Source organism: Haemorhous mexicanus, chromosome 3, assembly GCF_027477595.1.
Source record: "Haemorhous mexicanus isolate bHaeMex1 chromosome 3, bHaeMex1.pri, whole genome shotgun sequence".
In the NCBI taxonomy this organism is placed as follows: Eukaryota; Metazoa; Chordata; class Aves; order Passeriformes; family Fringillidae; genus Haemorhous; species Haemorhous mexicanus.
In genome coordinates this window covers 20,657,783-20,672,175 of record NC_082343.1, presented here as the reverse complement: position 1 = coordinate 20,672,175, position 14,393 = coordinate 20,657,783, and the positions used below count along the sequence as shown (strand labels likewise).

Sequence of the window (14,393 nt, the reverse complement as noted above, 5' to 3'; positions counted from 1 at the left end):
GTACAGATGATGTCAAAAAGTTCAGTAGTATGCTTTTAATTATTATTTTCTTAGAAGCCTCAAAAGAATGTAGGTGAAATGGTGGCATAATGATGACAGCTGGAGAGGGGGCATTTGTGTTCAAATTCATATAGCCACTACTGGCAAGCTGAAAGATGTTCTTACTCCCTCACAAACAGAGTTAGGGGCTAATTATAGACTCACTGATGTAATGAGAACATTCTGACCCACCATTATAGTCCTAATCATAGTTGTAAGTCTGGTAAATTAGAAAGTCTGTTTTTCTTGCTTTCTGCATAAAAATTCAATTTTAGAATAACATTTTGCATTATTTCAGGGAAGTTGCAGGGCTCTGAAGGTGATTAAAGTTACTCAGTCATCAGCAGCATGACTTGTAACACATCCAAAGGCTGCTTATAATAGTATTGCTTCATTTTGTTACTTGTCTTGAAAATTCCGTAGCTGGAGATGAGATGTGGTCTAGGGAACCTCAAGTGTTAGACTAAAAAATCAGAGCTTTGTGCAGCTACTACAGCCTGCTGTCTATTTTGTTAAAATCTTGGGGGGAAGGGGAGAATGAGGAGTGGGGGCAGCCTGTGGGCACTGAGTCCTGTGTGGAGCATGGAGCAGTATGGGTACTGCAGCACTGTGCTCTCTGGAGCACTTTCTAAAGCAAGATCCACAGCAGAGGAATCTGTGCAGCTCTGTGACTTCACTGTGGAAATCCAAGCTTAGTCATCATGTGTTTGATGGCACATGGACTTTGTGCTCTGTTTTTACCCGGTAAGTGCACCAAGTCTGGCGCCTTATACTTAAACCCATGTTTTTGCAAGAGAACTTTGGTCTCAGAGCAGTTGACTGAACTGTTTCAAGGCAAACCCAAACTTTCACTGTAGTCTGTACTGTCAAAGATTGTTTAAGCCAAATTATTTAGCTGCTCACCCTAGGTTCCCTTTGGTCTTTTCTGGGAAGAGTTTATCTAGTCCCTTCCCAAAGTGTTTTCTGCTTGGAGCCCAGGTCTCTTCATGTCTGTTTTGTGTGAACAGTGTTCTGGACTCAGAGTAGAACTGAGAATGGAACGGCAGGAGCCAAATGTTCAAGTTTCTTCGACCTGCAGGGGCAGAATTAGCACATGGATGACCAAGGTGTCACGTATGAGGTCAGCACCAGAGTAACGTTAGCCTGTTAACATGCTTTGAGGTTGGGAGGCTGCAGGTAGGTGGTGATGTTGCCCATTCACTCAGAGATAAGCAGGGCTTTCCTGGCACAGCCCAGATGCAGAGACAAAACCTCCAGGTCTCAAGTGTGTTTGGATCTGGTGTTGCAACCTGAGACCTGATGTACACTGAGAGGTGAGCTGTCATAGCAGTATGCATGGATATAAAACAGGATCCCAGAGGATTTGACCTTCTTGGAAGACAAATGGCATGTACTACTGTTTTGTTTTGTGGGTTAGTTTGGGGGTTGTTTGTTTGTTTGTTTGTTTGTTTGTTTGTTTGTTTTATAGTATCTAAAGCAGTGAATAAAGAGGGAAGCCAGAACAGTGTTTGAAGTTGGAAGTCAGTACTTGGGAATCAGATATCAGAGATACCAGGCATGATGCTTTAGGGGGTGAAGGAGGACAGCAGAGATGGTGAATAACCTTCAGAGGAAAGGCTCTGGGCGACATAACCACATTCAAAGAAGATGTAATACTTAAGGGGCAGGAGAAGCAGTAGAAAATGTCAGAAGCTTTTGAGAGAGACGGAAGGTTACTATCTTTTCCCCAGCCACCACTTGGAGATAAGCTTCTCTTTAGGAAAGAATCAGAAATATTTAAAATTTATGTGATGTGCATTAAATAAAGTGCATTTTCAGCTGATCCCTCAGCCAAATTTTAAACATGGTCAGAAGCTTTTCAAAGCTTTGTAATCTTTCAAATTTTAAATCAGTGTTTTTACACTGTATTAAACTCCCAGCCTTTGTGATAAGCCACCAAATAAAGAACTAGAAGCCAGTAAATATTTCTTGCTTAAAATTTCAGAAGAAGTTCTTCATTCTTTCCCAAAAGACTGAAAAAATTGATTCCCAAATTCAGTTCAACTGGTGTGGATAACTGCTCTTTGGATATATAGGGTTTAATTCTTTGGTGAAAAGTTGAGAAGTTGGTGGTAAAAAGACACTTGAAAGGTATGTTAGTTTAGCAAAGTGAAACAAAAGATACACTGTAAAAAAAAAAGGAAACTGCTCTGTTTAGTTTCTCTGTCCCAAATAAAATGTGGAAAGTAAACCAGCTGCATAATGGACTAAATGCAGAGCTAAAAACTTGTGTTGTTCCATTGCAAATGTCATGATTCTGTGATGTATTTCATAAAGCTGTGGCTCATTTAAAGTCATGACTCTGTGAGAATTTCTACTTATTGACATTCCAAGTATTTAATCTGAATTGCATGAAAATTGAAAATATGCTCTAAAAACTCTAGAAATCCAAAGCAAAGAAAAAAAAAAACAAACACGAATTATCTTTAGTAAAAAAGATAATTTGGGTTTTTTTTTAAGCTGGTCATAAAACCTCGGGGTATGTATCTGAGTGCTGTATGTGAGTAACCTGTGTTTGGGTGCTACATTTCACCACCAGCTTCAAAGTGATTATCCAGCCTCAAGAGGAATATTTGCTAAGTAATATGACCAGGTCAATATGAGGGTGATTCCACTGCATGACTTCTCTGCCATGTGAATTTCACAACATGTAACTTAAAACTTCATTCTTGCAGATAAACCTTTTTTTTACTTCGCTTTTTGAGGTGAACCTGATCACCATCCTCCTCTCATTTTTTTTTTCTGTTTTTCATATTAGGGAAATGGTTGTCACTTATTCCTTGATATTCAGGTCCTAGATGAAATCTAAGTTCTTCCACCTTGCCCTATGTCATGTTTTGTAGGTCTATATAATTTTTATTGCTCAATCTTTAACTGGGTTAGAGGCCCCTGGATGAGATCTTGCAATAGCAAAGTTGCACAGAATAACCACTGCCCACTTCTTAGGAATGTTGTTCGCATTTTTAATGCAAACCAAAAAGAGTTTTGCCCTCTTGCAGTGTATTGATTGTGAATTGTATGTGGTTTGTCATATGGTGTATGACAAATCCCTCAAGATCATCTATAGTTTGTGATAGTACAAAAAGTAACAAAAAAATTTACCTTTTTTTAAGTGAGTTGGCTTAAAAATAGCAAAATCCATTTTAACTCTCTGCTTTAAAAAAAAGGGGGTTGGGGGGAGGGAGGAGAATTATTTTTTTGGGTGGAGAGCTTTTATTTCTAGCTTCATACCAAAGCAAATTTTTATGGCTGTGTTATAAACCCCTGAAAATTGCAGTTCATAATGGAAACACTGGCAGACACTGAACAGCACTGCTGTAAAGTAGTATGAAGCTTTAAGTTTTTCCACTTTTAGACCTGGAATAAAACTAAATTACAACACTTTCCATACAGGCATTTGATTTTCCCCTCAGTAATTTCTGGTGGATCTGTCCCGTGTTTCCTGACTTCCTATATTGCCATTGGACTTTTTCATATTGACTCTGCATTGGTTTCATTCAATCGGTAGATTTACCAATGGGGATGCTCAAAGTGTTGTTTTCTGTGGCAGAGGGTGTTGGGGAATGTAATGCTGGCTTGAGGAAAGTTACACTGAAGATTTATGGAAGAAATTTACAGCAAATGGGGTTGGAATGAGCGTTACGGGACTCACAAAATACGTGAAGTGATAAGGGTTCTTACAATATTGTTCTGCAGAATAGAAACTGTGTCAGTCTCCATCCAAACCCATTGACCAAGTGGATGAAAAGCACTTCAAGATGGTAATATCAGGATTGTTTTTCTTTCTCAAGGCAGAAGAAACAGAGCAGCAATGTGATTTTTCACAGCATTGCAATATGCTAGAGTATTCCAACCGGAGCAATTTTATCTGAAAGTGGATGTGAAAGCAAAAAGCAGAATGGATGTCAGCAAGTGGACATGGCTTTTTTCTGGAATTATTCCTGAAGCCATTTCTTATACTGGCGCAGGCTGCAGGAAGCTGAAGATCAACATGTGGGTTATTTATAGCCGTTTGCAAATGATCTGTTTAGCTACTTCAGTCCTTAGGGCAAGACTTGCAACACCACTCATTTGGCCCCATGGTATTCCTGTTACAAATTATGGGGCCAGGGCATAGGCAAATAATGCAGCCTTGCTTTTCTGGTTTGAGTCCCTCCTTGAAGATGAAATGTTTTGTTTATTATTATTGCTTTTACTGCATTCCAATGGATTTGTGGTGCTTTCTGGCATGAACAAGTCAGGGACATGGTATATTCTTAGCAGGTTTGTATTTAGCTATTTTATATGGGCAGTTTTGCCTTCAGCCCTGTAACAACTCCGCAGGCTCTTGGGGCAGTTGGACTTCTGGAGTTCTCCTTGAGCAGCAGGTAAACTTCCTTGTACTGTAATGGGAATGATTTTAAATCAAGATACAAGAGACAGGTGAACGTTAGCCTTAAGGTCATAAAGACCCTTTTAATAGGATCCAGATCAGGAGATAAACACTCCTGTCCAGACATGGCTGAAAGTTGTACCTATCTTTTGCCAGAAGTTACAGTACCTGTAGGTCTTCACTGGATGGAAGTGCAGGAGAACTCCATAACCTGTTGCAGGAAAAGTTCTTTAGACCTCACCGAGGAGCTGAGCTATTCCAGCTAATTTTGTAGGTGAATTCCAGCAGCTGCATCTGAAAAGCTGTGTAGTGTCTAGACCCCAGTAAGGAAAGTGATGAACTGGATCAAGTCCAGAGAAGAGCTGTTACGATGGTTAGAAGGTCAGAGCATGAGAGGTTCTAGGAACTACTAGAACCAGATGGAACCTGGTTTCCTTAGTCATGGGCAGTTGAGGGGATTTAGTTGCCATCTTCCATTATCCAAGAGAGTTTCTGGAGATTTTTTCAGACTCTCTGAAAGACATCATAGCAGACAGACAAGAGGCAATGATCATGATTTGTAACAAAGGAAATTGTGTTTGGATGCAAGGAATGTATTCTTCATCATGTAAGTGGCAAAGCACCATGAAAAATCAATCCCTCCTTGGGGCTTTTCGAACCTCAACCAGACCAGACCCCACACTGAAAAAGGTATTGCTCTGAGGAAGTTGGAGTAGGTGACCTCCTTAGGTCCCTTCCAACCTATTTTTTTCCTATGAGTTCATTTTACCAAAGGGAGCATCAGTATGGAAGAAAAAGAAGTAGCAGAATTGAGGATTTGAGAAACAGGCAGGTATGTATATGACCAAATGAGAAAAACAGGCTTCCAACTATTTACTTTTAGTGGTTTAGTTTTCCTTTGGACAATAAAATTAGGAATAATCTGAAAGAGAGAAATACAGTTAAATCAGAAGAGCTTAATATTTTTAGCTGCTGTTTTTCAGAAGTAAACCATTGTTTTAGATGATTATATTTCCATTACAAAGCAGAGAATGATTGTAATGTTTTCTTAATATGCAGTGAAAACTAAAAAGGCTAAATTCTGCAAGCTTTTGTGTAAATGTGTATGTATTAAATATAAATAAACTGATGTATGCATTTTCAGTCAATGTACATAATTTTACATCTTAAAAATTGTGAGCATGGAGATGTCAAATAGGATGTTGAGGTAAATAGAACTCTCAAAAGATTATATAGCATTATGAAAACTAAGGTGGGTTTTTTTGTTTGCTTCAGCTGAAGGACAGTTGTGGAGGGTAAGAAACATGGAGAACTGGGCTTTTGCTAATACCTCCTCATGACAGCAATCAGCCTTGTCACTTTGCATTGGTTTTACTCTAAAGCTTGCCAAAGAGATCACCTGTCCTACAAAACAGTCAGACTTGATCAGATTAATAATTAATCAGGGACAGTAATAGTTGCTCAATGGTGCTCATGGTAGAGCCTGTCTTGTACAGGAAGCATATTTGGGAGCAGAAACCAGGTCTTCTCTGGGCTGGTCCAACTCACTTTCCTCTGTCCTGCTCTGTGTATTTGTTGTTAATACAAGAACCAAAATCAACTGAACACAGATAACCTTATGTTATAGCATCCTGATTGTTTTTAAACACTGATAAGAGCACTTTGTAAGATTAGCTTTTGATTTATAGCTGTTTACATTTGGAAGAGACTGAGAGATGCTAATGTCCCTTCTGGCATTTGTAGATATTTTGTTTTCTAAGATTTGTGGATTTTGCATAGCATAAGATCAAGCAATAACAGAGCTGTGACAGGCAGGATTGCTGTTGAGTTACAGAATGAGTCTTTTGTCTCCAGGCAAGTTGCTTACTTTGCAAGTCAGTGTCTGCTCTCTTCAGTGACTCCTTTGGCATAAAGAGTCATCACTTTGGATGGAAGATTCTGTGAAAAAAGATACAGCAGGGTTGCATCTGTGAGTGGATGAAAGAAGACTGCTAGCTGGGATTTCTTTTCTGCTCAGGTAAGGCTTCTTCCTGCACCATAGATGTCCTCACAAGACAAGCAAACATAGTCTCTGTTACTGAGCCAAAAGGAGCAGATAAATCTGACAAATTTTGCTCTTCTGCTATTTTTCTCTTGGTTTATGAAAGGTCACAGTGTGAACCACTTCAGTGCCTTCCACTGTTTTCTTTTACATTTTACAGTGCTTGCATGATCTCAGTGAGGGACCACATTTATTGTGCATGCCATTCAGTTTAGATTCAACTGCAGCACATGATTACAGCGACTTAGAGGAAAAAAACTGGAAAATAATTCCCTGATGTAAAACTGGTAACTGAGCCAAAACAGTAGTGCCAGTTATTTCAATGCCTTACATAGTGATTTACGAATTCACTGCAAGCACATTTAATGATTTATTGGGACAACTGTGCATATTAACCGGCTCTGTCAAAACCTTGCATGCAAACTTCTTTTGATGATAATTTTTCCTTTTAATATTTTACAGAGAGACGTTAGAAGGTGACAGTAGTGAAAGCTTATGTTTGCATCATACTTTTCAGTGCCACCCATGAGTTTATCCCGTCAGTCTCCACTGTATTATTTTATTTGGGAAAATATATGCAATGTCTCATGCAAGAATGAATACCTACAGGACTGATCTGAACCCTATAAATATTTAGTAGGCTGATTCATAACCCATTTTTTTCACACACACGTATTGCGCATGCAGGCACCTACTGCCTACGTGGCTCTCTTAGGCTGCTGAGGACCATGAGGAGTTTCTAGCTGGAATCAGTGATTGTCTTTCAGCCTTTGCCCACTCTTTCCTAATTTGCACAGATTCAATCCATAGAATTTACAAAACAGGCTATGGCTGAATGGAGGAGGATGGAGGGTTGCAAGTAAGGAAAAAGAAATGTATAGGTAATGTCTGTTAGCCTCTTCACTTTATGGCAGCTCATACACAGGTAAGCTCATTTTACTTCAGGCAGGCATTCACTTAGACTTGTAGTAGTTTCTATCGCAAGCCTCTTGTCCAAAAAATGTACTTTCAAACAGCACTTGCCATGATGGTAAATAGAGAAGCCCTGTCAACCTTTCAAACTGTGTATGAGGTACCAAATACTTTTCCACAGGAGAACATTACAGCTCTTGCCTTCCTACTGAATCTGCAACAAGGAATGACTAAATGTCACCTGCAGAGAGTTTTAAAGGTAAATTGAATTAATGAAAGCCCCAGGTTATTTATTTATGTTTAGTTTAGAGCCTGAGAGAGGCAGTAGGTCAGATTGTTTCTGATCCAAGGAAGTCCCATCCCACAACCTTATCTATGTGCTGGCAAGGTGAAGCAGAACAAAGTGCCAGCACAAAGCAGACAGTGAGAGCTGTCTAAGGGCTGTAGGAGGAAGTTGGAAGACTTGTTTCTCAGACAGTGCAAAAGCTTGGTCTTTTTACTCCTTCCTGGCTGGTTATCTGCAAATAAGCCAGATACCATTATAAACACTCTGGGAGATATGTTTTTGTAAGTATTCAGTGTGGTTTGGTTGGTAACAACTCTAGAAAAGTTCCTTTTATTCACACTACTGCATGTGTCTAGGGCTCAAGTATCTCAGTCCTGTTGCATATCTATTTTTAAAAGCCATATTTTTTATAGCTTACATACAGAGTCTCCAATGCACATTTATGTGCTACAATGAGGTCATTTTTCTGGATAATTGGGAAAGTCAAGTAATTGCTAGCAAAAGTAAACATTTCTTTTCACATCCATGAAGCAAGTCTTAGAGTTGTTAGATACCTACACTTTTGAAATTAAGCAGTGCTTTACATCAATGTGAAATCCATCTTGAGCTATGCTATGATGTCATCCGGCAGTACCAGGGCACGTGTAGGCCGCTTCAATGCCCTTCATTCATGATGGGGATCCTCATTGTGATTTCACTTTTCCCTTGGACAGCAAAAAGTGATCTATAAAAGGTGGTATTCATATGATTTATGTGTATTTGTAGCCTGCCTGTTGTCAGCTTAAGACACCAGTGGGACAGGCCAGCAGAGTTTTCTCTATTTTTTTATTGCCTTTATGCTCTCCAAAGCATGATCTTGTGGCCTGAAAGTATTTACCTGATGACAGTAAGATACTTTGGAATAATCCCCTTTGTTGCATTTATTCTGGACCAAACAGAGCAAACTTGGTCTGTGTCTAGGCTTCCTTATATTTTGTGGTGTCAGGTCATCATTTCCCATTTCAGCTCTGGTGGCCATTGCAGCGTCTCTGCTGATACACCCAGATTAGTCCGGGACTCTTTAGTACCTTCTTCCACAGAATTTCCCACAAATTTTTTCTTGGTTCATCAGTCTTGACATAGGATGTAACTATAAGAGCAAGATTTGTCCTTCTATGTCAGAAATGTTAATTCTGAGATTACTGCTTCTAATGCAGCATCACAACCTTAGTTACTTTTCTGCTTCTACTCTCTGCAGTTTTTGCTACCTAATGTCATTCACTAAACTCTTCGACTCAAGCTCCACCAGGTAAGACTTGTCTTTTGTTATCTCACAGTCTGATGACCCAGACTCTTACTGGAATGTCAGTTAATTATTGTAGTTGTGATTATTCCCAGTACTTAGTGGCATGTATTCCAGTAACTGAGAAAGGAATGGATTTAGGTAGCATACAGCCAAATGCCTTTTTGATGAGGAAAGGACAAAGTTTATGATCTGAGAAAAGGATCAGATTTCAAATTTTGTTGCAATGAAGGTGGGTGCACTAATAGGAGAAAGATAAATAATATGGCTATAGAGGCTGAGATGTTGCATACAGGGGAGCCCTCAGTTACAGAATGAAGGCTGAGAACAAACAAAAATGGGGGGCTTTGACAAAGTGGAAAAATAAGAAATACAGGATGATTGATTACTGCAAAGGCCAGTGAAGAAGAACCATGGCACTGGGCTTGAGTTCATTCTTGACAACAGGGAGCAAAAATCAAAAGAAACAGAAAACAAGTTCTGGAAGTGGATCCGCAGCAGTAGGCACTGATAAACTCTGCCCTCTGATGTGTGCTTTGATGCTCTGAAATGTTTCAGAAGATGCTTAATATGTCCATTGGCTCCTTAATCTCTCACTAGTTTTGAGTACTTAGGTTATTATTCAGTGGATTTTACTTCATCCTGGATGTGATAGACAGTTGTTGATTTGTGTGCTTGGTGCAGCTTCAATTGCTTTCTCCAAAGGAAGAAAATTCTGGGAACTTCACAGAATTGTCAGTCTCTGTGGATCTCTGTACTGATAATAGAAATCAGTCACCTTCATTTTGTCTTTCTGAAATATCAGCAATATCTTCTCTAAACTAAATAAGCTTGTGTTGCCCTGGGAACCAGCTGGTTGCACACATTGCCTTCTGACTCCTTTGAAATCCACATGTTCCCTCAAAATCATTAATTAGATTTGCCACTGTACCTTACCATAATTCTGTAACTACTTGGAACGATGCAGAAAAAACCTTCTAGCACATTGGTTCTGCATGTTTTTGAAGCAGACTTACACATAAGTGGTGTAAACGAAGGATAAGTTGAGCAAAAAATATTTCAAAAGAGAACTAGAGAACATCGCTATAAACACATCACTTTTTTTTTTTTTAAGTTGTAGAAAAGCAGGGATTATAAATGCTTCAGTTTTCCATATAATTTCCCTTTCTGCCATGTAATGCACCCATCTGTACTGAATATTTTGTGTGCTCTCTCTAGCTGCATCATTTCCTTACTGCTGGAATTTCACTTTTTTAATTGCTTTGGGTCAGCATTAAGCAACTATTCTCTTTGTCATTGGTCTTACAAATATAAGCCAGAGTCATGGCTTATGCATAGGATTTCTCCAGCAAATAAAGAAATTAGAATGAAATCTAATTAATTGCAGTAGCCATGTTACCAAACATATGTACATAGGTGAAATCTTTTCCCAGCATTAAGCATGAGTGGAGCAACTCTGAGGCTTGGGTGTTTTCTTTCATCTCTGCAAGCGCTCAAGGCCAGGTTGGTGGTTTTAAGCAACCTGGTCTAGTGGAAGGCAGTCCCTGCCCATGGCAGGAGGGTTGGAACTAGATGATATTTAAGGTCCCTTCAAAACCAAACCATTCTATGATTAATTTCTTGACCACAACCAATTTTCATCCATTGATTACTGTGGAACAGTGTTTTAAAACAAAACCACACTCATCCACTTACGGCAACCCTTCAAAACATTAAGGTCTGCGGAACAGGATCTTTCCTGGTTAGGTTAAAGTAGTCACACTCTCTTCTGCCATAAAGCTCTGGTGCAACATAGACATGTAAAAGAAAACCCTGGCAAGCACAGAAGCATCACCATAGACTCTATAACAGTGATGGTCCTCAGACTGAATTTGGATCCCGTTGTTTTCCCCTCATTCCAGGACTGATCAGGACCTGTCCTTTAAAAATGGTGAGGGAGGACATAATTTTAATTTGTCATGTGTTCTTTTACCTCATTTCACCAAGAGGCAAGCTTAGACATGAGCTTAGCCATGTTTGATTTTGGCTTTCATTTCTCTTCCATTTTTAAACTGTGATAGCCTGCTTTGTGTTAGAGTTTATGACTGAAAATCTGTGCTTTGTGTTTTCCTCGAGGACCACAAAGGAATATTTAGCAGGTTGAAGATGTGAAGTTTTGAAACCCATGAAAAGTTTTCTGTGTTGAAATGCCTCTCTCCAGGAAAATAATGGAGGTATAAAGAGAGTAGAAGTCCATGGCTTCTGGGGCTTTTTTCCAGTAAATTCAGAAAGAAGGGGACAAAGGGCAAGATGCTTTAAAAAACACAAATTATCAAGAAATATAATTCTGTCTATTTTTAAGCCTCATCTGAGATGAAGATTAATACAGATGAAGATGAACCAAACCAAAAAAGGATTATTTAAACCTCTTTTTCTTAGTCACACTGCAACTGCAAGTCTTGACAGTGAGTATTTTTGATTTCTACATGTGTAAAATTGTGTTCATTTTCCATTTGTTCACTGACACCTAATCAAACCTGACTTATATACTGACCAAGCAGTTTTCATAAAACCTGTGTTCATGAACACCAGAGAGCCAAATAGAAAACTCGGGGGTGGGGGGTAGTTTGGGGGTTTTTTTTGTTTATTTTTTTTTTTTATTGTTACAGGTTAGGGGTGTTTTTATCATACATCTATTAGAAGAGTGTTAACAAAAGATTACAAGAATTGAGGATACATATTTAACTGAGGGACATTATACAGATTTTTTTTCCAACGTAATGAGAGAACAAATTGTCTTCCAGATAAGGTTCTACCAAATTTCAGACCCCTCCAAATATTTTTAAAGCCCCAGAATGAACTAAAAGTTGAAATCTTGCTAGGTCTCTCATCATAGACTAGAACTGGCTCTCCCGATTACAGGCTTTGAAGAAAATCCATATCCTGACTCAGCAGGCAGTTCACTGATCAGAACATGAGTGGTTTCCCCATGTTCTCTGGGTAACCCCCAGCTGTGCAGGCTGCCTGTAGAAGCCTGAGGGCTTTGTAACCACATTTGCAAACTTCTCCAGCTGCAGAGGTCTTCAAATGGCAGCAAAGTCAGTGCCTAGAGTCAGGCAGTGTATTCTATGACCTTGAAGCTGAGTTGCATTTTCCTGCCCTCTTGATAAGTAAGCAGCTGTATTTTTTTTCCACACAATTTAGACCCCAAGGAGGACAAGAATGATTTAGCAAACATTGAAGTACTTCACAATGAGACATTTTTGAATGCAAGATTTCCTTTGAGAAATGCCCATTTTTGTCACTTTTTGAAATACTATGTATTTTTACATTGCATTTTACATTGCCAGCCACATTTCATGACTAAATCATCAGCAAGGTTCAATTAAAATTTTATCTCAGCTTTAAGATAAAAATAACGTCTTAAAAACTTAGCTAAAGAATGAAGCAACACGCATTGCTTCTTATGTGGAGAAAAGGTTTTCAGTGGAACTTGGATTATCTTTATGAATCCTATTTTTTTATTTTTTATTTAATACCTTTCTTGATTGTTTTAGTATTTTCTTGGAATATATTTGCCTTTTAACTAATTTTTTGTCCTTAATTTCACTGCTAAGAGGAGAGCTGATGCAGAAGGGATTTTTGAGTATTGCTGTGCAACTACCTTCAGATGAATCCCTGAACTTGTTTCAAACAATGCTGCTGTTGGAGCATTGAGACATCAGGAAGCAAAACTTGCCTTCCAGCTCCTGGCCCCCAGCTAAATGACAGGTAAGACTGAAAAAAGGCATTAAATTGCCTATAATGGGAGTAGTTATTTAGTTAAGTACAGGTCTGGTTAGGACCATGTCCCTTTCCTATACAAAGTATTTTCAAGAAAGTAGGGATTCACAATTCTAAAATTTCCTAGATTGTAAGGAGCTGGATGCTGTTGATACCCTTGTTAAACTTTTCTGGGAAGCTTTCAACCTTATTTGCTTCACAGGATTTCAAAAATAGAAGAAACACCACCACCAGCACTGTGAAGGTTTCTGGTGAGTTGACATCAATATTGCACTCCAAAGCTCTGGAAAGATTAATTAAATTACAGCATGCATGTTGTGGGAGGGGAGGGTAAGGCCTGGTTTATCCAGCACAGAAAAATGAGAATGATGACTGATCTGCGAGAGCCAGTCATGGGGATTAAGGGGAAAGGAAAGAATTACTTAGAGGTTATTCTTGGCCCATGAACAAATGAGCTTGAACAATTCATGAATAAACGAAGCTTTCGGAAGAAGCTTAAATACAGGGTCTGGAACAGTCATGAGAAATGGGTGAAACACTGACCTACTTTCAGTGGGAACATGGTTAGTTACGAAAGGAGCTCATATAATGTAGTTATTGAGTGGCCCAAGAGCCCGGGAAGACCCTCCCCAGTCTGTGGTCTGTATTAAAGAGAGCAGAATAACAGCAGCAGTGTCATAACAGGGGTGGTGATGCCTACTGCATTCTTCATGGTTCTCATTGCTTTTCATATGTATCTTTTTATTTGATTAAACAAAAAAATCAAATTAACAAAATCATTGCACTTCATTATTTTACAGTCAAAACTTTTGAATAAAGGCACAATGAACAAAAGTATTGTTTGAAAGAAGGAAGAAAAAAAGATAGGAGAGCTGTCTTTCTTTTCCCTCAAGTTTTTCTGTGCCTTGTGCATATTTGTTAACTTGCCAAGAGCCTGTGTTGTTGGCCAAGTGCTCTCAATTTTTAGTAAGGTGAAATTAAAAAAAAAAAAGAGTCAAAGATATTTTCCTGACCTATGTTTTTTTGCAGAGTGTGAAATGAAAACTTTCAACACTATGATTACTAAAATTGTATTTGCATTGTGAATGATGATCGTCTCCATCTAGTATGGCAGATGCATTCTGTCTGATGGTCCTAATCCTCTTTCTAATCTGCTAAATAGCAGGATCATGAACTCAGTTATCTGCAAAATGCTAATTTATACCCTTCAAAGCAGTTTTAGCCAAAACCAAGCATGATTTGGGCATAGGCAAGGATTAATAAGCAGAGAGTTTTGTCTGTAGCAGTTAGGTCATTCAGAGGAGATCAGAAGTACAGTAGATTAGCATCCCCATTGTGTGCCTGCCTCCTTCCTGGGAAAGCCTCTGATCAGGGCAATAAAGCAGCTTCAGTCCCATGGCTGTTCTGCTGAAGCCTGTGTCAGGGCATATATATCAACTTTCTAAAGGAGCAACAACACATTAGCTCATTAGTAGCTTCACAAAAAACAGATCTGCAGTCTCTCAGTCAATAGGACATAGCTGCCTTTGTGCAGGCAGGATTTTGACAAAGCACTGCCGAGTGTTGCTTAAGCTCCAAGGAGGAGTGAGACAGTGACAAAGAAGAGACAATAAAACATGCCATAGATCCAGTTGTAGTATTGCCATAAACCTTTTTCCCT

At 39.0% G+C, this 14,393-nt stretch overlaps 1 protein-coding gene across 1 annotated transcript in view; it reads left to right on the top strand.

Annotated features, from left to right (window-relative positions):
• The window catches only part of LYPLAL1 (lysophospholipase like 1), a 48,050-nt gene extending 35,328 nt beyond the window's left edge, over positions 1 to 12,722 (top strand). The window contains exons 6-9 of the transcript XR_009485697.1: positions 6,305 to 6,467; positions 8,927 to 8,977; positions 11,313 to 11,415; positions 12,568 to 12,722. The gene's annotated coding sequence lies outside the window, so the exon portion shown is untranslated. The remainder of the gene's footprint in view (positions 1 to 6,304; positions 6,468 to 8,926; positions 8,978 to 11,312; positions 11,416 to 12,567) is intronic.
• Positions 12,723 to 14,393: the final 1,671 nt, after the last annotated feature.